The following is a 26,578-nucleotide window of genomic DNA, read 5'->3' as shown; positions in this document are numbered from 1 at the left end:
CATACACACACATATACACACACTTAGCTTTTTGCTAACCACCAGTTACGCAATGTTTGTGTGTACCATTCATTTTGAGCATCTCTGAGCAAGTTCAAGCTGACCTGAAGTCAGTCATTGGTGTTGCAGTTAAGACCTTAATGGTGAGTTGTTGTACCTAATGAGTATTTTCTTTTGAGGCTTATTTTCTGGATGTATCGACTGATCAACAGAAATGTCAGAAAAGATGAAAACCAGTTGCATCGTTGTTTATTCAAGCTCAGGAAGACTCATTTAGCTAAACTTAAATATATTGACCTTATTGCTGTTCAAAGTTCAAAAAGTTATTTGATAATATTTTATCTTCAATTTACATTATGAATGAATTCATTAATTAATGAATAGACTCATTATTCCAGCTCCAAACTAAATACATCATCACTGTAAGAAATTTAGTTTTCTACAAATGTATTTTACAAATGTCATTCTGAAGGTTTATTCAGGGTTTTCAGCTCAATTTTAGAAAAGTCAATCTCATCAAATTTATTAAAATATAAAAGTAGTTTAATACAGACTACAACAACCAGCCAGAAGGAACAAACACAAAGCACAAATGGTAAATTATTTGCTAAGTTGATGAGACTATATACAGAAGTTTAGTTATTTGTTTTCTGAATGTAGGTGGTTTTGGTATTCCTCATGTTGTGACGACCTGAATCTGTGTGCACAGTAAGCGGACATGTCTTCTCTATGGGGACAAAGAGTCCACGTTACATGATCTTTACATTTTAAGGCGTTCTGAGGTTAGGTCCTAGGTAAAGGCTGGACTAAGTCTCTAGGAAATCAATGCAACTCAATGAAGTGTGCTCTGAAGTCCAAGTTTCATGAAGGAGGTAACTGATCAGCCCAGTCTGAAGTCTCCTATGCATCACAAAGCTCTTCCTGTTCCTGTATTCATTATGCTGTGTAGTATGGGCTTTGCTGAGGTCCATTCTCCATGTGGTTGCTAAAGGACTGGAAGAATCAATAAAAACAAGGTCAAAACTTTCAGCAATTTATTTTTTATATACATACACAACCTGTCATGGATATTTAAAATATGTAAATTAAATAAAAAGGAAAATCAAAAATGTGATTCTGAGTAATCTCAGGCCTAATGGGTGAGAGAAAACATAGAGCAGCAGGTCCAGCCTCCTGAATATTCTAGCTTATGAAACCTCTCCAGTGGAGCGGTAAATATTGCAGAATAATAGGCCAAGAGGGTAATGGAGGGTAGGAAGCTCCAATTTAGGATTGGTTCATTTTCTTATTGAAAAGATTAAATTATTGAGTTCATTGTGTGTGTGCTGTGTGTGTGTGTGTGTGTGTGTGTTTGGTACAGTCACAAGACAATGACAGCTTGTTTGCTTGGAGGGTGGATGGAGGGATAAACACAAACCGCAGAGAGAAAGGGAAGTTTGTTCAGGGGTCATGCTGTCTATGAGATGGGACCAGTTTATATGTTTTATGCTTATGGCATTTGGCAGGAGTAATGAAGTGTAACTCAAATACAAACTCACTTTGCAAGTCATTGACAAATCATTAAGATTATGTCAAGATGAAGCAGATTGACTTTTTCACTTTGTCCCTGTTTGTCTTTGCAGCTCTTTCAGAAATCACTCCGTCACAGCTCATGTGGCAGATAGGCTGGTGTATTTGCATCTGATTTCTGTAAATATAGAGTCATGTACATTAGTATACAACAGTATGTGACACTAATTAGAACAATACCATAGTGAAAGCAATAGCTCTCCTTATTTGATCTCAGAGCAGCAGTTTTGTCCCATTAAAGGACCGTTATGCTACTACAGTATAAGTGTCCTGTTGACAAAGTCTGGAGCTTTGCATCTTCTGTATATTTATGCATGTACTGTATATTAACCTACTAATTCCAGAAATCTCTGTCTGTCAGTCTTTCTGTCTGTATTTGGCCAAAGTATCTCGAGAACCTTTCATCTTATCGGCTTCACACTTGCTGGCACGAGTATTTTTAAGGGCCCAAGGAAGTGCAATGTTGAATTTGGTGTGCATTTAGACACATGATCAAATTTGAATAAACAGTCAACCAGCACTCTGTAACAGTGGCGGTTGGGACTCGTCAGTGTAAGTCCTCAGTCACAACAACAGCCTGCTCATGATAACTGCAACAACAACTTATTCAAAACTACGGGTTTCTGCATACGGAGTCGAGCTTCATTTTGAATTTGAACAGTTGAACAGCTCATTGTGGAGCAGCAGTGGTGCAGCTTCAGGGTTCTGTAGACCGAGTCCTGCAGCAGGTCTTTACTTGCTGCAGCCTACTTTTACCGTTTCAGAGAAATAGAACAGGCAGGTTAGGAAGGGGCAGTGCACTAGTTGTGGATAGTCCTGGGATCTCTGACGGGTGAACGGCTATAGCTAGCGGCAGGCAAGTGTGGTTTTTAAAGTGCACTTGACTCAGGTAAACGTGGAAGTTACAATGGGACTTATCTCAAATTGGTTCAAGTTTTCTTCTTTCCACCTTGGTCAGACAACATCTCTGTTGATCAAAGTGTTGCATTCTCTGTATAAGATGTGCAGTAGGTTCGAGAAGTTTTAAGACAGCATATTGAGGAAGTACAGGGTCCCGCGTAACGGAATCTGTCAATCAAAAATATTTTGAAAGGACATTCGATGTCTTTACAGTCAATTCAGGGAAATGATGAATAGCAGAAAGGTGAAGATAAATTTAATAGAAATGTACTATAACTAAAATGAGGTATGTTTCAGTCTGGTCCATAAAGTGAGGTAAACAGGTGTATCGTACACTGAGTTGTGGTGTTTATCTAACAAGTGAGTGAAGGTGAAAAAATAACCAACAGGCCTCTCATGTTCTTTTACACAGTCTGCTCCTCCCTCAGTGAACCCTCTATTGAGACTTATCCGAATGTTTTCGTCTGGGAAGTTAAAGAAACATATGCAATAGTCAGTCTTTGAGTGAAACTACATTAAATGGCAATTCCCTCAATTTAAACACAAGTGCATAGATTATAATATCAAAAAATATGGACTATTTGATGGTATATATTGTTTCTAGGACATTGGGGTTTCATTTGTTTACAGTGCTGAACACAGTTGATTCAAGGGTTTTACCATCAGAGGCTTTTTCAATCAGATCATCCAAAATTCATATTTTAGGTTTGACCCTCACTTTTCTCAGAGTAAACCCTGTCAACCCGGTGCTTTCTTCTGGGCACTAAAACTAATCTAATCTCTGAAAAGAGTCATAATCTGAATCAAATGAAAAAATCCAACCATCTTTTTTTTTTTTTTAAACCTCCAATTTTTATATGGACATATTGACTCCTATTTTCTTCAACAGTCCAATAGAACTGTATTGAACCATTTACATGTTTGAAATATGAAAAACCTATACAAGGAGAAACAGGGGCTGGATTGTGGGTAGGAATGTGAGGGAGGAGTGGGGAGTGAAGGCAGGAAGGTAGGATAGGACAAATTATTGGTTATTACAGGAGAAGGGATGTCCTGCTGTTTTTGGATTCTTTTTTTCGTATTCAATTCTTTACCTTCACTCATCTTTGTCTCCTCCTCCACCTTTTCATTGTCTGTCTTCTCCATCCTTTCTCCCTTTTTACTGTTGTTCTCCTGTTCCTTTTCTGTCTTGTTCTCCTCCTACTCGTTCTGTGTGTTTGACAAGCTTCTGAAATAGGAAATAGTCTTGTTCAGCATGCAAACACAAATTCTCTATCAATCAGAAACAAGCTAGCCGTTATTCTGCAGTGAAAGGATCAGCTGAAGCATCGCACCTGCAGCTGTTTGGAGGTCAGGAGGCTGATCTGCTCGTCACTCTGACTTTCTCTCTTCCTCTATTCCTCCTCATTCTGCAGGTTCCTCTCGTTTTCTACCTCCTGCACTTTCCTCCTCCAGCTTTCATCTGTCAGGCAGCTCCTGTTGCAGACTCACCTCTAGTGCATCAAAACAGGGGTTTTACCACTACACATTTTTATCAAACGTATCAAAAGTCTGTTCGATTTTGGAATTATTGTTTTTCTAAGCTCTCAAGTAGAGATATTGGTTGGGCCATATATACTGTACATATAGTACATACATAGCTTATATATAAGGTCGACTAAGTAAAAAGCCAATTTCATTCTATACAAGTTGATTAAGTCTAGACACAGTCCCCCTCTGCTCCAAGTTTTGCTTTTTGTTACTTCACTTGAATGTTGGACTTTCACTGTGCAGAACAATGTATGTGAAGAGTTTCACACTAAATGACTGTTTTCACATTCATACACAAGAGGGAAACTCCTCCATGCTCAATTTAAATCTCAGTTCAAGTTTGTTTGTTTGAACCTTCCTTTCCAATCTCACTTCTCCTGCCTCTGAACCTACATTCACAAATGCTCTTGACTGCTATTTAATAAGGATTATTTTTGTAGCTGGCATAATGAAAAGAGAAATTAATTTCAAAGGAGAGCATTGTTTTACCGAAGTGAGTTAACAGAGACCGGAGAGAGTGAAACACTGGAAACAGAAACTTTACGGACAGTATGGCTCCATATACTCTAATATGTTTTAATTTGGTAACACATCACTGTTGCTATGTTTTTACCTGGTGTCCACACAACTCCAGAGTTTTTGAGCTGAAACTAAGACTTTTGGAAATATTGCTGGCCCTGTTTTAGTTTAATAACCCGGGTTGAGTTTTTAGTTTGGATGTGCAAATAACAGATGTTTGGGAACGTTTGCTTCCTGATTGGGTCTTATGAGTGACAACTTGAACTACCTGCGGCAAATGCCAAGCGTTGTTAACACTTTCAGTAACAGTTTCACTTCCGTCATTTGTACAGGAAAAAGAAATCCCTGCTCTTTCTTTTCACCATTGTTGCTCCTGATTCGTAGACAATCTGCTTCCTGTTTTACACCGACACACGCACAGTGTACGTGAATGGTCATGTTAATGGTCCTTACTCTTGTTGAGGGTTAAGGGCAGAGGATGTGACACCTTGTTAAAGCCCTATTAAACAAATTGGGATTCGTGAATATGGGCTAAACAAATAAAATTTGTTATCACGTGTGTTACTCTGGAGGGAGATTATTTCTGATACGTAACCAAAATGCTCATCTGGGCGTTATTACGTATTAGTTTGGATGTAGTCCATGATGTTTCAGTTTTCTTTGTTCTTGGAGGATTGTTATTATCAGACTGCACCTGCAAGCTTTCGGTCAATTGAGTGAACTAGTCATCTGAATTGGGTTTGTAGAAGGTGTGAAGTGGTGAGTCTCACACCAATGACATGTACGGTGAGCCTGTGAAGTGGAGTGGGAAAAGAGATAATAGAAAAAATAGCAATAAGCAAAGAACAATGAAAGTAATCACACCTATTTCTCCATTTTCTCCACAGTACCAGGACTATGGACCTGACACTGCGAGATGCTCTGGGTGGGGGTGGAAGTGGGGTCCCAGGCGGGGCCCCTGCCGATGCCTTGCTAAAGAGAGACTTCATGGCCTCACTGGAGAAAGAGAGCTATGATGACAAAGTGGCAGAGACAGTCTCCAAGAGTGACTACCGACCTTTACTGGATGGAAAGGACACCAAGAGCGGTATGTCCCCCTGAGCGTCTATGAAAGATATCATGTATCTTTTTTTTGTTCTATTCTTTAAAATCTAACTTTAATTTGTCTTTTATATTGTGTTGAGTTTCTTTTCTTAATGTGTTTTTGTCTCACATATCAACTTGGCTCTCCAAGCAAAGGGCTTGAAGCTGGAGCAAAAACACTCTTTTCAATAAGTGCCTGCCTCTGCCGTCCCTGGCCGTGACATCCATTCATTCTATCTCTTATTCCTTTTTCCCAAACTCGTGTGTTTGCTCTTTCTTTCCGTCTCTGTGCCACTCCTTCCTGTGCTATGTCATCCTACAGTGCTGTATTAGCATCCTCACCATCACACACACACACTTGGCCCTCAGCCAGTGGCCCAGTCTGGTCCAGTGGGCTAAATGTTGTCTTGCTGTCAGTGTTCTACATACAACAGCCCAGAGCTGGGGCAACCAAGAGTTTTGCAACAGCTCTAAACCATGACACTGGACAACAGGCCATGTTGGTCAAATTCTGTTTCGTTAGAAGCCTGACCACATGAATACGTAATATTCACCTCCTGTGTTACATGCTAACACTCCAAACCAGCATGTCATTGTGACAAAATAATACCAATGCTTCAGGGGACATATTAATAAAAGCCTGGTCAAATGGGTCGAGCTCCTTTTATTAACAATATATATTACCAAACCATTACAAGCACTATATCACGCCACATAACAGAGTGGAGGAGATGGACATTGTGTGGATGCAGATCTGCGCATTAATATGGAGTAAACTAGTTTATTTAGGCTTTCACTCCAGCCATTCTTTGTTTGAGGGAAGTACCACAGGCATTCAAAACAAAACTGTGTCTTTTCTGACACTAAGATCAGTTTATTGAAATCACCTTGTATCTCATGCATATGTCGCACAGCCTCATAACTTGCTCATCATGATTCATGCTAATCATATAGTATAAAGGTTAGTGACGGAGAGCGGATAGCGTCATATATATGGATAAGATGTTGGCAGGTTTGACGTATGTGACACTAAACAAAGGTGGCACATCAGACTCCGTTGCATGCAAACCACCAGCCTGTCATAACCTCTCACATAGCGGCTGACATGCCAATGCACAGCTGGTATGATGATGATCACCAATAGCAGGGCACATATACTGCGGCTGTGTGTGTGTGTGTGTGTGTGTGTGTGTGTGTGTGTGTGTGTGTGTGTGTGTGTGTGTGTGTGTGTGTGTGTGTGTGTGTGTGTGTGTGTGTGTGTGTGTGTGTGTGTGTGTGTGTGTGTGTGTGTGTGTGTGTGTGTGTGTGTGTGTGTGTGTGTGTGTGTCAGTTTCTCGGCCCGACTTTTTAAAACCCTGGTGACTATATGGGCCTGTAGGCTGTGTTCCTGTTGATACTGTGGAGCAGGCTGTGAGCTGACAGCAGATGTTTTACCACAGGGTTTTCTCAGATGTTTTAATATCACTACTCCTCAGTCCAGCACACATTACACCACTGACTCACATGTGATGGTATTTTAACCAAGGGGCCAAAGGTTGAGCCCCTGAAGGATCCATTCTGAGTCCAGCACTTTCCTTCTTCAAGAGAACAAGTATAGAGGTAATTTGATACTTAGGTTGTGGAGATGGGTGTTGAGCCAAGGCTGCTGTATATTGCAATGTGTCATCTCTATAATCCATCAGCGTCAAGGTCTCCTGCATTGGTCAAACATTAAATAGTACCCGCTTAACACAGTGGTTTTAACAGCTCTTTACATTTAAGGTAGATGATTGTCTCTTGTACAGGTGGTAAAAGTAGAACTCTGTTGTTTGACGGTTTTCAGCTATACAGTGATGAATTAGACATGATTTAGTTATACTGTATTAGCTTTTTTCCAGAACCTAATTTTATTAGAAAATGGAGTAAAGTATGTAACTTTGAGTTTTGGATTGTAGTTTGTACACAATACAATGACCATTGGAGGACTGTTTAGGTTTTGGGAGAACAGGGAAAACAGATGATGGACAGTTGATTTGAGCTATGATGCTGTTTGTCTATAACATGCACAGAGCTGTCTTCACTGCCTCACTCATTCCAACTGGACAAAATCTTGCTCAGACAGTAGGTTGCTACTTGACGATGCGCTATTCACAGGTTTTTTGTCTCACAGCATCAATAATTGATATGTTTGAGCAAAAACACATTTTGTTGTGTTGCTTCTGCTGCGCAGAATGGCGACAATAATATGATATGACTGCAGGAACCAAGTCCTACAATTTAAGTCTCATGTCCGTTTACCCACGGATGTGACCTATAGGAGCGCACGAGTGGCACGTGTACTGGACTTTTATTGCAGATGAAACAATAAGTCAAGTTTGTGGAATGGGAACGATCTGATTAGGTTTAGGCAAGAAAACAATTTGGTTAGTTTCACGACAAGATTGGGGTTTGACTTAAAACAAACAGTTCCCAAAGGTAAGGACCTCATTGTTAATAGAAACAATGTTGTCTCCTGTGGGAAAGTCATGTGTTTTGACTTACTCCTTTGCTCGTTTCATAAATACGACGACTACTAGAGGTCTTCGGACAATTAAATGCAACTATGGGTCATAATAAGTTGCTCACACTGGTGACGTATTGGCTTACGTACAGTCCCACCGCAGATGAAGCATATTCTATAGTTATCCGAATTTTGACTGATCAGGGTACATACCAGTCAGGAGATCTCTAGTCGGAGATGAGTGTCTCCCCATCTCTCTCCCTTTTCTTTGAGTAACTGTCTCTTTTATTTTCTTCATTCTCTGCTTCTTCCTCTTCTGCTTGTTTCCTCATTTAACTTGATTTACAAATGTGTGTTTTTCCTTTCATTTCTGTTTTAACAATGTGGAGGCCGTATAGCAATTTGAAGCTGCAGCAGTGAGGAAAGGTTTAAATAAACCTGACTCAAGCTCAAACCTCATCTTTCCTAAACCGCTGCAGCTGCTTTACCACCACCTTGTGGACTGGAGTTGCTTAACCCAATTTCCTAGCCCAAGAAAACTTAGGATGAATGGATTCAGATTTGTAATTTGTCCACACATGTGTGGCTAAATGTAAATGAATGTGTGGGAGTAACATCTGGATTTTATCTGCACCTACAATGATGCGCTCTCATTGCTGTGTGCACATCCTCTTCTCTTAGTAACAGTCAGTCTATTTATTACTATGTGCTTACTGAGCTGTAGCAAGTGCTTTGGAACTATTTTTCTTTGCCCAAAGTTTGTTTCTCAGGCGGCATAAAGGCTGCCAAGCAATGTTGACGAAGGGCCTTATGCAGCCTGACAGAAACTCCTTCATACACCACTCAGGCCAAAATAAAAATAATACAAGTTTTTTTTTTTTTTGTTGACTATCAGGATTCGTTTGAGGAAACCAAAAGTACCTTGTGCTTATTTACTGAGAGTATACAAAGGCTAAACCCTTTAGGCAAATTGATCACTAAGTGGTAGATTACTATAAACAAATTGTGTAGTCCCAGAAACTATGGGTAGGGTAATGTCAGTTTTTAAGATAAGGATGATATCACATTACTATTATTAATATCACTAACACCCTGACTAAGCTGCTCACTTCTCTCTCTCTCTCTTTCCCTCTTGCACTGACTTGCGAACACAAACACAGGTGGACAACTCTGACCCGCTACAGTTTAAACTTTGATTTGTTTGAAAAGACGCCACAATTATAACACTGATTACCACATAACGATCGATACTTTACATTAATGAGTAAAATCTTTCTTCATAGCTGCGCATTCATTCATAATTCAGCTCGTCCTGGCTTGGCTCACGTTCTTTCTCTCTCTCTCACATTGAGACACACACCCTGATACACGCACTCACACACACAAACAGATCGGACACATGTGTAAACTCAGACTTGATAATAAAGACAGAATTTGTAAACTTGAGCCAGTGGAGACGACGGGGCGTGCTCGGTTTGGCTCGACTCGGTTGGCAGTGAGCAGCGTGAATGATAGTGATACAGAGAGGAGCAGTAAATAACTGAGAGAGACAGTAAAAACTGTAAAAAATAACAATTTTACTGTCCAAACGTGTGAAAAAAGACCCAAAATGATCACTGTAAGCAGATTACTTTATCACTATAATTACTTAAACATCATTTGTTTAGGATCGATTCTGTCCCAAACTTTTTGATCCATATAAACGATTGATCACTATATCCCTGATCTGGTTTTCACTGTATTTCAGTTTTTTGGTATGCTTCAATTATAATCATTAACAATTTGTAATATTGATTTGATGTATATAAAAGCTAGAAATAAAATGCTTTATGTAACTTCTGTAATAAATAGCATCTTTTATCATTTCAGGTATTGTTTTTTAATATTTTCTCTGCGGCAGCCTGTACTTAACCTGTTTTAAGATAGTAAAGTTAACATGTATGAATGTGAATATTTGCCCTGCAGCCATCGTTAAATGTGTGAATGTCACAGATTATACTCGTTCTACATTGTCATTTTTGTAATTAACATATGCAATTTATGTAAAGTTTGACCATTTCACCATTCTAAACTTCCTTTGTTCGGGTGTACAGTGTATATGGAGCCTGATTGAAATCTAATCCACTGTGAGATCCTGTAGCAGCAGAATAGAGGTGGAGTTGCACTGCAGTCTGCTGCTGCGTTTGCTGAGGCATGATAACACATCTCTGCAGTGTGTGCGCATACAGTATGTGCACTTGAGACAAGGGGGGGAGAAAAGTGGGCGTGTGTGTGTGTGCATGTGACCAACACATTGAACTCTGCAGTAGCGTTTGTATGTGTGTGTATCTGAGGCTCGGTTTGACCAACAGTAGCTTATAGTTCATCACAGAGAGGCACTGAGGCAAAAGAGTAAAGCACAGGTTGTGGCATTAATTGACTTCCATACCTGACACACAAACTCAAACCAACTAATGGAAGCAACTAGCAACCAGCTGCCTTTATCTACAGGCAATTAGATGTAAGAGAAATCCGATGGAGTAATACATTTTACAAAGCTCCACCTCCACTGCGCTCCCCACACACTGTAAGTAGGATGCATCACACTGATATGGATTTGTATAAATTATTCAGTAGCACAGCTCAAAATAGTAACACAAAGAGGGAGTGTTCCTGCTACGAGCAAACAACAAATAGCATTGATTTAGCCCCGGTTTAAGAGCTAAAACCTTTAATGGCTTTTTGGGCTTGTAATGTGTGACTTGTAGCATTGTTGCACAATGTGATGGCTGAAGCTTAAGAACGAAAATGACAAGTCGTTCATCACAACATTAATTTGATGTTGTACTCACCAACATAAAAGCTGGGATGTGGGAATATGGTAGAATCATTACAACAATGGGAGGCTGGACTAAAAAATGTTTTCAGTCACATCTGATCTGAAACTGAATCTCATCTGATCCAAATCATTTGAAATCTCTTATTGAATCTTTCTAGGGTGTTGTGAGGGGAACCTAATAAACAACAACAAAAGCAATAATGGCGCCTTACAATATATGAAGAATAAACTGTATCTGTATAATTACTGCACACTATTCCTTCTCCCTTAATCCAAAATAACAAGTTCTTATGTGATCATGATGAATTATGAACAGTGTGCGCAAGCAGAGGTACGTTGTTTACCCATTTGATGTAAGTACGTGTCTGCAAATTACATTTCACAGTAGTGAAAAGTTGTCACCGTCTCTGGAACAGTGAGTCAGCCAAGTCAACTGTGTTGCTGAGTCAGCACATGTTGGAGTGCGTCACCATTTTTTTTATTGTGCAGACGCCTGTCGTGTCACAAACAGGCCAGAAAGAAAACCTATAAAGGCAGCAAAGCTTAATGAATGAATTTGACTCATTTTTAAATCTATTCTACAAATTGAAATGGTTCATGTCTATGTAAAGCACGGTTGAATTGACAGTCAGACACACTGTGAAAATGAGAACGGAACAGTTCTGGAAAGTAAGGTTGAGTAAAAAAGGGTGGGTGTCAATTTATGAAGGACAATAAAGTTAGTTTTTTTTACATGAGATGCTTTAAAGGGGACATAGCATGCCCATTTTACCACAAGTTGATATGGTTCCTTGGGGTCTTAATGAAATGTCTGTAACATACTTTGGTCAAAATACCACAAGGATCATATAAAACAGCACCCTTTTTACCCTGTATAAAACAGCCCTCCACAGAGTGACCTGTTTTGAGTGCCTGTTCCTTTAAATGCTAATGAGCCAGCTCCCCCCTCCCCCCTCTCCCCCCATGATTTTAAACAATATAAATTACATATTTTATATGATATAAATTATCAAATATGCATCCCATACTTTGTATTCCCCTTCTGTTGTCCTGGAGTTTTAATTTTCCCAATCACATAATTAAATGTCCCCCTCTGCCCATCCACTACAAGCACACAAGCAGACAGACAGAGAGAGAAAGAGAGGGGTGGGGGGGGCTCTGAAGACCATCATTTACCCCCGAACCCCGACATTCAACGGGTACAACAACAAGCGGAGAAAGCAGAATCGCGGGCTGACCTTATATATACAGTCTATGGGGCTGACCAGCGCGGAGAAATGCTCGTCCCGTGTGAACAGCCAGGCGGCTGCGCGCTTGAGAACGGCGCTGCGCTGCCTCGCAGCGGCGCTTCCGCGTCCGGTGTAAACCCGGCATAACGAGTGGGGGGGCTCTGTGTGTTTGTGCCAGTGTTACAGTAGTGCTGAACACTGCGGAAGTCTTCCACACTGCTGGCTGTGTGGCGTTGACACAAATTCCAGCTCACGCATGGGAGAGCGAGCGGTCGCGCCCGAGCAACTGCTGCAGCCTCCCAGTCCCAACGATCCAGACAAATGCCACATGTGAGTGAATCGCGGGCTGACCAGCGGAGAAATGCTCGTCCCGTGTGAACAGCCAGGCGGCTGCGTGCTTGGGAACGGCGCTGCGCTGCCTCGCAGCCTCGCTGCGTCCGGTGTAAACTCGGCGTAACGAGTGTGGGGGGATGAGGTGGGGGGTGGGCCAAGGCCATGTAGGGAGACTTCCAGTGCCTTGTTACGACACAAAACCCAGGAAGCTCATTCGAGTCACTCAAGCATGACGTTTCTGACTTAGAGGAACCATAACAAAACGCGCAAGTGTTTTTTTCCCCAGAGTTTTTGGGTTGGTAGACATGCCAGATACCCACATTAACCTGTAGAAGCACTAACAAAGTGGAATTTGCATGCTATGTCCCCTTTAAGTTTCTCTTTGACAGTAATATGAGATTTCCAGGATACTGGGCTCAGGGCAGACCAACATGATGCAAAGAACCGAGACATTAGACATGTCAAACCTAAAGGTGGGTGATAAAACAATAATAATAGTTATCGGAAATATCCATTCTATGAAAAGCAATATAGTAAAGATGCTAGTGTAGACACCGTGAGGAGGTATAACACATAATTGATCAACCTCAGATTTGTTTGTGATTCTCTGCTCATAAAGAAGAGCTTGAAACCACAACCTGCACTCAGAAACAAAAATCTGTTTTTAGACTTCAAATAAATAATAATATGACATATGGACGATTCCATCAACCATCGACATGGCTGGCTGCCATCATGATGTTGAGCCAACATTGAATCGATCCAAACCGAGCACGCTGCCATCTCCTCCTTCTCTCCATACATTATCTAAGTTTACAAATTCTGTTGTTTTTACCCATGTCTGAGTTTACACACATGTCCGATGACACTGTGTGTGTGTGTCGGTGTGTGTGAGAGAGAGAGGAAGAGAGCGAGCAGAGTCAGTACGAGCTGAAGAATTTACTCATTTAAGAAAAGGTTTGGATCATTATGTGGTGATCAGTGTTGATATTGTGGCGTCATTTCAAACAAATCCATGTACAAACTGTAGTGGGTCAGAGACGTCAGCTGAGTCTGTGTCGGTGTGTGTGTCTTTCTGTGTGCGCCTCCGAGTAAAGTAGGAAACTTTGTTTAAACCATTCCCCCCCCGACGGAGTTGTCCATTGCGCTGTTAAGTGGACATCGCCCAACCCTGTTGGTCGTATCGTTCAACACGGGTCAGGCTAAATCTAGTGAGACCCTGTAATCACTATAAACACACATTTTGCTTCTCTATTGCTGATTCTCCTCTCAGCTCTCTTGACAACGTGGAACCACTTAGTTGAAGGGCGGTTTAATACGCACTAGAGGAAAGAGTATAATCCTGAGAGGAACCTGTTTGTTAGCGTAGAAAAGCAGATCTCCCAGAGGTATCAGCACTTTTCAGTCTGCCAGTCACAGGATTTGCATCATGTACTCAGTGGCCCTGGGACTGCTCCAGTATTACACAGTGTCTGTAGCTCGTTGTGATGCTCTTAATGGCATTATTTGAAGTATTCACCATATGATATCACACGTCTTTTTCTCGCACTTTATTTCATTGATTTGTTATTTTTTATGTATTTCTTGCAACGCGTGCTCACTTTATATATATCCCACCATCACCTTAAAGGGATAGTTTACCCAAAAATAAAAATCACTTATTGTCTACTTACCACTATGACGATGGAGAGGTGAGTGAAGTGTTTGGAGTTTCAGGGGTAAACAGCGTTGAAGCCAAATACAATTGACGTAAATGGCGACCACTTATTCAAAGGTAAAATAACAACAGAAAAAAACATAAAGTGCCTCCATACTGCTCCTGTGGTGTCATCCAAGTGTCCGTAAGCCCCGACATTCAAATTCAACTCGAAACGGCGTCATTTACACCATGTTTTAAGCCAAAATCTTTGCTCTGATTCTCCTCCTAGTTACTGCTGCAGTAACTGCAGCTATCGCAAGTTCTCGCTGATCTTGTCTCGCGAGAACTCACAAGTATTTCGAGAATTCACGATAACTGCAGCAGTAACTAGGAGAAGGATAACAGCAGACATTTAGGCTAATTGACATTTTATAAATGACGCCGTTTCGAGTGGAATATTTTTTGGGTGAACTATCCCTTGTATAATGATAAATTCAACACCACACCCTTTTCCTCTCATTCCCTGTCCTCCTGTCAAAAAATGATCAATAGAAGACCAAAGTTGTATTAATTGGCCACTGATGAAAGTCAGCATGAAATGTATTTCCTGTTCGGTGTTGCTTTAAGAACCAAAGCCCTCTAAAAGAAACATGAACCAAAATACAGTATTTGTGACCCTTCTTTCCAAAAAACTGTATCTTTAGCAGAGACCCAGTCTCTAAGCATGAGGCTGAGCTAGAAACCAGATAAGAAAATCTGAAAGTATGACAGACTTTTTTCTGGTCCGCACGAGTCCACTTTTAAAAGGTTGCACCCACAAACCCGCCAGGACCGTTTAACAAATGTTACCCGTGATTAAACACACATGCTGACGACGTGCCTAGCTTGAGGCTATTAAGGCTAATCTTTTTGGGGGCTTTTTAGCGCTGAGAACATATTCACCACTGGTTATTTTTGTCTTTATGCGATGCATTTTGATGTACGGACTAGTTACTGGTTCGTTTTGGTAGTGACAGTTATTTGAGCAGAAGTGAAAGGTTGTGTCTTTCACAATAAAATAAATCCTTGCGGCTGATTATAGGCTTCATTACCACACAATCACAAAAACCTGCTTCACTTCTTACTCACCTTTCCCCCACATTAAGCAATTTTTTACCTTTTACCCATGAATTTAATATCAATATATTTTTTACCCATTACACATCTTTTCTGCAGGGTAACCCAGTTCCCTGCAGCTACCTGACCCAGTACAGAACCCAGGGTCTAAATTGTTGTGTTGACTTGAAGAAAAATGTAGATTTCAAAAAGAAATGGGAGCTTTTTCTTTACGGCAAAAAAATACTGTTAGAATCTATTTGTTTCATAGTACCGACAGTACCTCAGCTAATATACAACAACATTAAACTGTTCATGTGTCAATGATATGTATCTAAAAGGCAGTGTATCACATTCAGCTGCCAATTTAATGAAGAATCATTTTTATTAGGTTCCTTCTGACTACAGCTCAGAGCTTTTATTACCTGTCCCTCATCACTCTGTCTGTTCCTCTCCTCTCTTCTCTTTGTCCCTCTGCCTTTCTCATCCCTCTCTTAATTTTCTTCCCTCACCCCACTGCTCTTTCCCGCATTAAGCGCTTGTCGATCTCTAGAGTAGGTGACAGCTGTGACGGTGGATGGGATGCCACTGTTTGACACTAACCTCCACTGTCCTTGACATGAAGAGCGAGAGCAAGAAAGACTTGAGTGTTGTTGACAACATGCAGTCTGCACACAAATATTAGCTGCATGAATTTAAGGCCACAGAGCAGGAGAGCATGATGGAGCAAGATGGGATTTCACTCTGATATTTCACCTCTATTTTTACTATGTTTTGTGTAATATTTTCAGGACTTGGAGAATCTTGCTTAACTCAGACTTGCATGATTTATTTAACCAACCTCTTTAACGTTAACCCTTTTTGGCTATTTTGGCGATTTTTAATGCTTTCGAATTTGCCTTTGTATACCACATAAAATGTGATGACATTGTTTGGTGTCTTTTGTTAATGGCCAATATTGCCTATAAAACACAAATGTAAGCATTTGTTGAAGTTGAAAATGTCAGTGCAGGTTTTAATAAATAAAATTATCTTATAGACAGATTATCAAATCTTAATGATTACAGCAGGACATTTAGTTTGAAGCAAATAAAGCAGTTTGATGCTGACCTTGTTGTCCAACTGTAAGTGGCCTATGAACATGTTTACATACAGTGGCAGCAGATGGACCGCCATCATCTGGAACTGCTGTGAGCTGAAGTGCAACTGGATTCAGTCCCGAACGGTTCACTCGCAGTGCACTTCAGAAAGCCCCAAACCACTCCAGAGGCCCTGCACAGCCGGCTGCCCTGCCCTCTGACCTGTGCAAACAAAAATTAGACTGTCCTCCTCTAAATAAACAAAACCACAGAGGTCATCTTAGCAAACAGCTGATTACGACCCATAGTTAGGATTTAATGTCAGATGATGTCTTGTGGTGGTATTATGAAGCAAACAAAGAAGTTTGCTAATGTCTGGAAGGAGGTCATGGTGGCTGGATGCACTTTCACACAGGAGACTGCTGTTTGTTTTCATTGTAAAACCAATAACTAGTTTTGTATCTTTGATCCATGATTCTTTTTTTTTATTATTATTATTACATCATGGTATATATTGCTCTGTATAGTGGACTATATATTGATTAGTGAGTGATTTAGGACAGGCCATAGTCTTTTCCTAAGTATTCATCAAAAACATTAAACAAACAAAAAAAACTACACACTCAGACCAGTGTGCTGCAGTATATAGATGCTTTTTTTTTTTTACTTTGCCATGCGTTAACCACGCTAATAAAGGCCTTTTGATTTTTTCACAGCAAGAGTGCCTGCTGTGGGTAGACTCCTAGAGGTTGTTACCATGAAGACAAAGGTCTAAATACACCTTTCTCTATCCTATGGGTCATATAAAGTGGAACAAGTGGCTTATTATTTAGGTTGGAGGAATTGTTGGAAGAAACGTGTAAGATACACACTATATCAGCTCATTTAAAGGTGCACTCAAATGACTAAAATAAAAATTAATAATAATAATCTTCCGTACAGTTAAACAAAAAAAGTAATTTTATTAGAGCCAGTCAGGTTTATTTGTCAAATTAGCAATAAAATCAATGGGGTATTTTAGTATAAATATAAATATTGCTTTCATTAAAGGACATGGCAAGAATATTTAGTGTCCTTCTTATTGTAAACATTAAATACACCCTGACTACCTTACCCTGTAGTTGGCACTTTGCCCCAAGCAATTTTTTTTTTTAACTTAAGAGGTTAATCTTCATAAAAAGGGTTCCTGTACAATTTTTTTAAATCCTCAGTAATTTCCTAAAAGAGCTGGGCACCGCGATTTTTAGCAAGCTTGACTCAAACATTAGTGCATTTGTTGGGGACTATAATTATCTGCAGATTAATACACATTAGATGCTCTGGTGCGTTTTCCCAGCAGCAGGAAGGTGTATGTGGGCTTGATTCTAATAGTGCCCATATTCTGTAACAGTGCAGTGCAACCAACTGACTGCTTAGTGAGTTATGACAGAACACATTTTTTAATATCAATCAGGGTGTCAAAACCCAAGTGCAAAGCAGCAATTATGGAAAAAGTACACTTGCTGATGCCAAGTACACTTGGTGATATATATATATATATATTATATCGCAATAACGCTGAGGCTAAATGTAAATCTGACTAGCTACTGGCTTGAATGGCAGAACTATGAAAGCCATGTGACCCACTCAATAGATCCAACATCATTACCTCCATGCCTTTTTAAACTAATCACCTACTGTCATAGGCAACAAAGTAAAAAGCTAAAAAGTAAAATACAAAGTAAATTACATAAAATGCAATTGTAATTAAAGTAAGATAAAAGGAATAAAACATGTGTATATATATATATATATATATATATATACACATATATATACACCTGTGTGTATGCATTTGGCTAAAATGTTTTGACCAACACTCTCTGCATTCTCAGAACTTTTTACTCTGTTTTTCAAATTTCCATACAGAAATCGTAAAAAAGGGCTTTTGCTTATTCTGTACCTGTGGCTTGGAATATGAGGCAGAAGGAACTAAAGCTCACAGAAAACCAGAATAAAAGAACTGCGGCAGATTCTATAAGATGTTGCTGTTTTTAACTGCTTGTGTAGTTGGTTGTGTTTTGCTTCTTTAGATCTTGTTTTCAGTTGTGTATTTGTCCGTCACTATGTGTTTTTGCCTGTTTTATATGTTTTTATCTACTCTACTACCTGTCTTTGCCAGGTCTCCCTTGCAAAAGAGATTCTCAGTCTTAACGGGACCTTCCTGGTTATATAAAGGTTTAATAAAATAAATAACCATACTACATTCTGTGCTGAAAACCTTTTGAAATATTCTTGAATCTTCCATCCTAACTGATCATCCTCTGAAAAGCACATATTTATAAATCCATTTCCCCCTACTATTCAGCTAAACATGATTTAAACAAGAGGAGCTAAATAGGGAAGGTCAGCTTTGCATCTTACCAAAGACTGCAATGAAATATGCAGAGTAATGATGCACAAGTAAATGCAGTCGGTGTCTGGCTCAGGATGAGGCCATCAAACTGTATTTCTTCAAACTATGCAATGGAAGATTTTTTTAAATGTATTTTGACTTTTTTTCACTTGTGCAAAGTCTTAAGGAGCCTCCAGCGCAAAAACGCTCTAAAAAATGTTTGAAAAAAGAAAAGTTTGACCTTAAGGCTTGATACTGGCTGCTCACCTCAGAGGACTGTCTAGGTTCTTACTGCAGGCATGCATACGCACACAGTGTGTGTGTGTGTGTGTGTGTGTGGGGGCGGGGATGTCTGAGAGAGATAAAATAAGAGAACAAGAAGGTAAAAGGATGAGAACAAACTTTTGAAATGGAATTCACCTCATGCTCCACATGGGTCGAATTTATTTATTCATTGTCATTGAGGCTCTACAGATAGGGTGACTATGATAATGTCAAGCCCCTGAAGCGTACTGCACCTTCATGCATGGATGCCAAGAACACAGCATTTTCGTAGCCGAGTAGTCTTCAAAGGTGTACGTCTCCTAGAGCTCACTTTTAATATCATTGTATCTTATACAATGACAATAAAGCTGTCTATTCTTTTCTATTCTGTTCTATTCTAGAAAAGACCAACTGTCTCTATGAGAGCTAACTGTTTGCATACTGCCCTGTTCTGTAATACAGAGGCACCATCAGATTCTTGCCTATGACTCATCGGCTGGCAACGGCCTTGAGAGCCACACATTGAATGAATGACAGTGTGGTCCATTTGATTTTAAATTGAGGACAGAACATATTTAACATCATGTTAGTCCTGAAAACAGGTTTAACATAATAATGACTATTTTAATCAAAGTGAAAACTGTGACAATGTGGTAGACATGGGCAACACAGTCAACAGACTGAAGGCACACTGCCCCCACCCCCCCACGGCTGCTACAAAGCGCTGGTCCCCTATTTATTCAATTTTTTATTAATGTTGAATGTATCGCATGTGTAAATTGCTCCAAACACGGCACTGCACTTCCTTGGGCAATTTACAATACACATTTCCAAGTGTGAATTTGATTAAATGAACGCGAGATATGCGTTTCACATACAGACAGACAGACAGTCAGCGTTTACGGAATTAGTAGGTAGATGTCATTTAGAGAACAGTGGAGGCATTAATTTGTGTATCGTGTGTAGCACAACACATTTACACAAATTTAACTGGAACATTCTTTCTAAGCTTTTCAGATACTGAAACATCCTGCATGCAAACGTAGAGAAAGCATCAAAACAAAGAATGCAAAGCAGTACTGTAAAGTAGTGGCAGCTGAAGCGTGATCGACGAGGGGGAAAGTAGACTGAGAGAGAAAAGAACCCTGTGGCGTTCGGCTCAATATGACTCTGCAGTTAATGCGTCTGCTCTTTGTTTGTGTGGTTTCAGTTGAACCTTTATAGACCGCATCCATAAATAAACACTTGCTGTCACAAACACACACAAACACTAGATCCAACCTCACATTTAATGCACACTTGTTAAAATTTCATGATATCCACCACAACACTGATATTGTCCTTGTACCAAAAATAGGTTGTTTATACCAAATTGATAGAAAACAGTTTTTCAGCTAAATTCAAAACTACTGTATCTCTTTAAAACAGCGACATATTTTAGATATAAAAAATGAATTGTGTTGCATGTGTCTCAATAATATGTGATATACCTCTGTACAAATTTAATCATATTTTTTATTGTGTGCCACACTGTCTCTCTCCCCCCTGGTATTTCAGCACCATGGACAGATCCATACTGGGAAAGAAAAGAAAATCACATTGCACTTCATCAAAGTGTTTTTCATAGATGTTATTTTCCAACACTGTCTGGATCTGTGTCTGGCAGAATATTAATCCTGATAATACTTTAATTAATATACATCTTGAGGTTTTCTATTTCTATTTTATGCTACTGAATATTTCAGTCTTACTATGTACGTTTCACAAGAAAATATTGTACTTATTTCTCCAATACATTTATTTCAAATCTATGATTGTTTGCTATATATTAAGATTCATGGTTTACATATGCTTACGTGTGTATTTAATACACCGTAGATATACCCTTCGTGCATTATATAATCCAGCTCCTCCTTAACCAACTGCAAAAAAAAGAAATGCAGGAAATTATTTAATTTAAAGATCTTGACTCAAAGTCCAATCACAGCCTATTTCCAGAGGTTTTACAGCCTTCATCAGTGGGCGAATTTTGCTATTGACATGTTGCAAAAAAAAACATTGAAACCAAGTGAGGGGGGAGAGAGAGAGAGAGACCTGTATGAGGGTCCTTTCTGCTATTCTAATTTATGCTTCCTTATATCCTCCCTCTTCTGTGACCCAGAAACCAGTCTCAGTCTGCCACCATCAGAGATGTTACAACCCTTATATGTGTCTAAGTGCGATTAGAATGTGTTTATTGGGACAGTGAGAGGAGGGGTCAGGCTGTGGTAGATTTTATTTATGTATCATGTTCACAACAAGTAAACTCAATGGCCTAAACATAGATATAAACATGAGGAAATAGGTAAGTTGGCAACATAAATATAAGAATATAAGCATGAGTAAAATGCAGAAACTGAATCAATGAAGCACCAAGATAACATACATCAAACCACACAGCAAAATAAACACAAAACTACAACACAATCAGGAAGTTCCACCAAAGGAGTTCATATACACACACACACACATACAGTAGCTAATATCTGTGGTCACAGGGCAGGCGGTATATCAGCAGCACCTCTAATTCATGTTTAATTAAAAAATAAAATTAAAAAAGCATCTGTTGAATCAGAATCTTTCTTTTCAGCTTTGTTTATTTTTAATTAATAAGTAAAAAGCCTTTTTTCTTCTTCTTCCTCTCTTCTTTTTTGACCTGAAATAAACATCTCCAGTCTGATACAATCACACAGTTACAGTTATTATTCCATCAGCCTGAGCCAGGAGAGTTTATTTTGCTACTGCATTTGTGCACATTTGACAGTTGTGCAAAAACAGCAACAGTAATATTAAACATGTATTTTCTATTAATTTCTTAGATTTATTATTGATGTATATGTGTAAATGCTGGTATGTGTCATATGCCAACACATATCGTTTCTCTAAGAAACGTCCACCATCAGCAAGTGTTGTCTAGGGAACTGCAGATGCTGGCATCCTCCTCCTGTGTAACCATGGCGATAGTCCCCTCAGTGACACACTGTGTCTGGTTGCATCACCATCAAAAAGACCTGTACACACATACATGCATACACACACACACACGCTCTCAAACACACACACACACACACACACACACACACACACACACACACACACACACACACACACACACACTAACACACACTGTGGTTGAGAAGCGGGACCTGAAAAAGCAGTTCACTGAGCAGAGTGACACAGGGATTTCGGTGCAGTTTTCTGTCTGTCTCAATGTGAGGAGACAGAAGAAAGGCTGCATCATGCTGCATCATGGTGCATGTGTTTTAGAGGTCATGAATCCTACATCTTGGTTGAATATCTTTTTCAGATATGTTAAACCTTAAAATGTGTGTCATAAATAACCTGGGCAGATAAAGAAAAGGAAAAAGAAAAACAGTTATCGCACATCAAAATAAAGCTGCCCTGTTTTTGGTGATGATGGCGCTAATGCTCTATATCTCCTTCAGGTCCGGGGATGATGTCATCAATGATGTCATCAGGCGGATACCAAGACCCACCTGGGCAGCCTCCCTTCAGCACTGGCAGCCTGTCTGGTAAGTGGGGAAGGGGTGGTGGTTATTATTCACACAATTTTCCCACTTTCTAATAATGATAATGAAGATATATGTATACAAAATAAATAACAACATGCATTATCAAAGTGCCACCTGTAGGTCAATCCTCAAAATAACAAAACAAAGAAACAAAAAAAATAGGAGATATCCCTCTTAGCATATACAGTAAACTATAAAAAGGTGGTCACTTTATTAAGATCCTGTTGGATGTTCCCATAGTCTGACGTGGGCATGGCATTTTCTATCCCATAAATTCATCCTGCCTTTTCACTCCTCCCTCTCATTTTCTACTATGTGAAAAACGTCTCCATCATTTCACTACATCCCTGAAGGCAGCAAGACACATAAAATCTTAATCTAAATCTGCACCCTCTGATTTGAGAAGGGCTGTGCCAGAGCACAGCACCATTACACATGGCTGCCCACTGTGTTTACCTTTAATAAATTGAATGCGAATGACACCGTGCTGCCACAAAGTAACCTCAAACAACACTGCACATGTCACACTGGTCTGTTATGACTCAGTATTCTGTTGTTTAATGTCACATCACAGCGGCTCAGAAATCCTGTGTCATTGCCATGTGCGTCAGATTTGAGGCCAGTGCGTTGAGGATTTACTGCTCTGCACCATCTAGACCACAGCATTAGAGAAGCCTCTTTCCATTTGTTGAGCTGTGGTCGTCGTGCGTCACTGTGATGAAGTGACCAGCTCAGAGTCAATTTATTAAATACCACAGTCTTTATTTATATCCCAGTTCAGCCAGCCTTTCTGCACTTTGCACTGCTGCACCTACAAGAACTGAAATAGGCACCCATGCAGACTGTTCACCCACTTTGCACTGGTCACCGCTCTCACTTAATACAGGGCCCTCTCAGTGGAGTCAAAGAACAGTAGCCAGACTTCTTTTAGGATCCACTTTACCTTTTCACCTCCTGTCTTATTTATTAAAAATGGTTACTGCATGAAGTCTTTCTGTTGGAAATGGTTTTTAAAACTGTGATAATACTAAATGTTTTTCTTTTTTAATTTTAGTCATTATTTGGGTTGTCTGTCCATCCCATTCTCGAAAACCATATCTCAGGAAAGCATTGAGGGAATTTCACATGGACTCACCGATTAACTGATTAGAATGATGGTAAAAGGTCAATGAAACTGTGACCTGATAAAACACTTTTTTGGCCAACTTCATAATTGGGCTCGTTATCACCAAAGTTGACACAAATGTCAGATATTTTATAATTAGGACCTTTTTACATTTTATCTCCAAAACGTCAAAAGTCAACTTGACTGTGAACTTAATGTAAAACTAAATTTCATTATTATCATTAGTCAGCACCATAACTCAGAAACAGAAGTGTAGATAATAACCATCATTTCTGAAGCTTGCCTGGTTGGCAGTGTTTTGTTTTGTTGCCATGGTCAAGGTCATGTGCTCGCTAAATCAGTTCATTATCCAGTCACAGGCCGAGCTGTTAAATAACATTGAAATTCATGATTATCTGTGCTGTGATCATGAAGGAGGGAATCAATACAACCATAAACCTTGATATATATATAGAAAGGGTTTCATATATACACTCATACATACATAATGATAAGAAGTATGCAAGTGGATCATTTCATTAGCCTTCTTATCTTTCTTTATCAGCCTTTTGTAATCCTAGTTATGTCTAAGTCATTTTATAGAACAAACACCTTTTTGTTTTCTACTGTCAATATACTGTACATGAAGATATGATACATAGTATGTGAGGTTAACTTTACGTCAATAGACTGTGTGATCAATCTCAGTGGATAAATCAGACAAAACGTTTTACACATGTAGAACAAACATTATTAACACTTCATTTTATTTTTAATCACAATTTGGATTGAGTCATGAATCTTGGATTTGATCCCACATTAACACAAAGTGATATGGGAAACTGGTGACAGCTCTGTCTGTCACTTATCTTCATTCTTATATAAAACTGCAGTGATATTTTATCAAATATTTATTTTTTATTAGTAATCCCCATTTAAATTTGAACACAGGCACCACATTTACACCTCTAATTTCTACAGACAGGTTTCTGAGCTATGTCAACTGTGAAAGACGAGCTCCTGAGAGGGTAGACTGATTTGTTGGCGGTTGATTAAGTTGCTTTAAAGAAAACACAAGTTCACAATTACCGCTATCAATTTGTCATTGTGACCCTTTGTTCTGTCCATGTTGGATTTTGTGCTAGGAAGAGAAAATGTGTAACTCTGGACAAAAGCAATTAGTCTAAGTCAGTGTGTGTTGAATTATGTGATTGTAGAATGTTTCAAATGATTCTGACACGATTTATTACTGCTGGTAGAATATAGACGTTATACCACTGAGTGGGTGATTGCACTGCCTTATTTCAAGATTTCAAGAACTACTACATCAAATATCATAACAACTATTTTTACATATACTTAAATACAACCAGTCTTGTCATAGTTTACTACCAGCACAACAAATGTATGTACATAATATACAGTACATAGCAATTATGTGTAGATTTTCTATAGAGGCAGTTGGGTGATGATGATGTAACTCTGTGTTTGTCTCCATCCATCAGGCTTCTCTCAGTCTGGGATGGGAGGGATGATGGGGTCCAGCCTGCCACCGTTCCAGACCAGCATGAGCTCCACTTATGGCATGCCTGGGATCGGTTCAGCTATGGACACCCAGAAAGGTTCCGGCCTGTTCGGAGTGGAAAGCAAAACCACCAGTAATACCAGTGGAAGCAGTCCGTTTAAGACCAGTGATCCATTTTCTTCTGGAGGTCCAGGAATCCACACTATGGATTTTTCTGCAGGTATCGGTTGATTGCATGTGCCAGGCTGCGTTCACACAGACATATGACCTGCGTGTAAAAACGCAGCACTTCTGATTCGTTTGAAGGGGGGGGGGAGTGGGCTGACGCAGAGCGAGGGTATTGTTCAGCTGAAATTTGAACCTGGTTCATCGTTTGCCGCAACACAATCTGCCGTCGTCTGGCACGGTACTAGGATGGCCAGTCACACACGTGTTCCTCCAGTCCCTTGCGTTGTTTTAACACAGGCCAACCAAATGTCTTTCTGAATACGGCCGTGAATCGTGCTGAGCAGCAGAGGAGAACAGAGTCAGGAGAATAGAGACCGCATAAACTTTTCTCGACAAAAACCTGAGGTGAATAGTTTCCCTGACACTTGGGATCCAGAGTAAAATACTGAATAGGAGTTTTAATGTATGTTTGAGGAGGGGTTGGTTGGATTTTTCATGCAGTTAAGAGAGGAGGGTGGAGCTAGAGCTCTGGCACGAATTGATAAATATAAGTTGTGTGAGTCTGGTCATATCTTGTATACTTGTTATTTAACTCAATACAACCTAAAATCTTTTTTGTAGCTTTAGAAATTTGGCCTGTGTGTGGCAGGGCAGCCGGGGTAAGTGATGATAGTGGTAGCGTAAACGCATAGGACCAGCTTTTACCAGCAGGTGGCAGTCTCTTCTAACACGTCTCACTTATCAAGATGGAACAGCTCCAGCTCCTGCTTATATGTTGCTGGTTGCCTCATTGCATTGCTCTCCGTGCACTTTGTTCTTCTCTTTATCTGCTGAAACACTGGATCCACAGACAGACAGGATTCAAGGAGCGACTCTTTGAAATGATACACTAGCTCCTACGATCTGAAGAGGAAAACAGCCCACGTGAAATTTCGAGGAGCCTTTCATGAATAGTTAATGTTTATAATATCATCAGCTGTTTGAGTTTGAAATAGCTGAGCATCAGCTGGTTTCCACGCAGTAGAAACATAAATCCACTTTAACAACAAAGACAGAAGTGCACAATGTCTTTATCAGTCCTCCTGTGTAACTGTGCCTGAACGCTACGCTTATCTAATAGAGGCTTGAGTAGTTATTTCAGATAAATGTTATCAAAATTTGACTTGTGTGTTAAGGTTCACATAAAAAAGCAATAGAACATTTATTTAACAACAGGACGCCAGAATCCTGAGCTGAACCTTTAAGAAGACTTTTAATATTTAAGTTTCTTCCTCGGACTCATTAAACATTTAGCCAG

General features: G+C 39.7%; 1 pseudogene; it reads left to right on the top strand.

The window, feature by feature from the left end:
* The window catches only part of LOC117778271, a 91,276-nt pseudogene that overhangs the window by 13,297 nt on the left and 51,401 nt on the right, over positions 1–26,578 (top strand).

Source organism: Hippoglossus hippoglossus, chromosome 17 (assembly GCF_009819705.1).
Source record: "Hippoglossus hippoglossus isolate fHipHip1 chromosome 17, fHipHip1.pri, whole genome shotgun sequence".
In the NCBI taxonomy this organism is placed as follows: Eukaryota; Metazoa; Chordata; class Actinopteri; order Pleuronectiformes; family Pleuronectidae; genus Hippoglossus; species Hippoglossus hippoglossus.
Note: the sequence above shows the minus strand (reverse complement) of the source record. Positions and strands in the feature narration are given on the sequence as shown.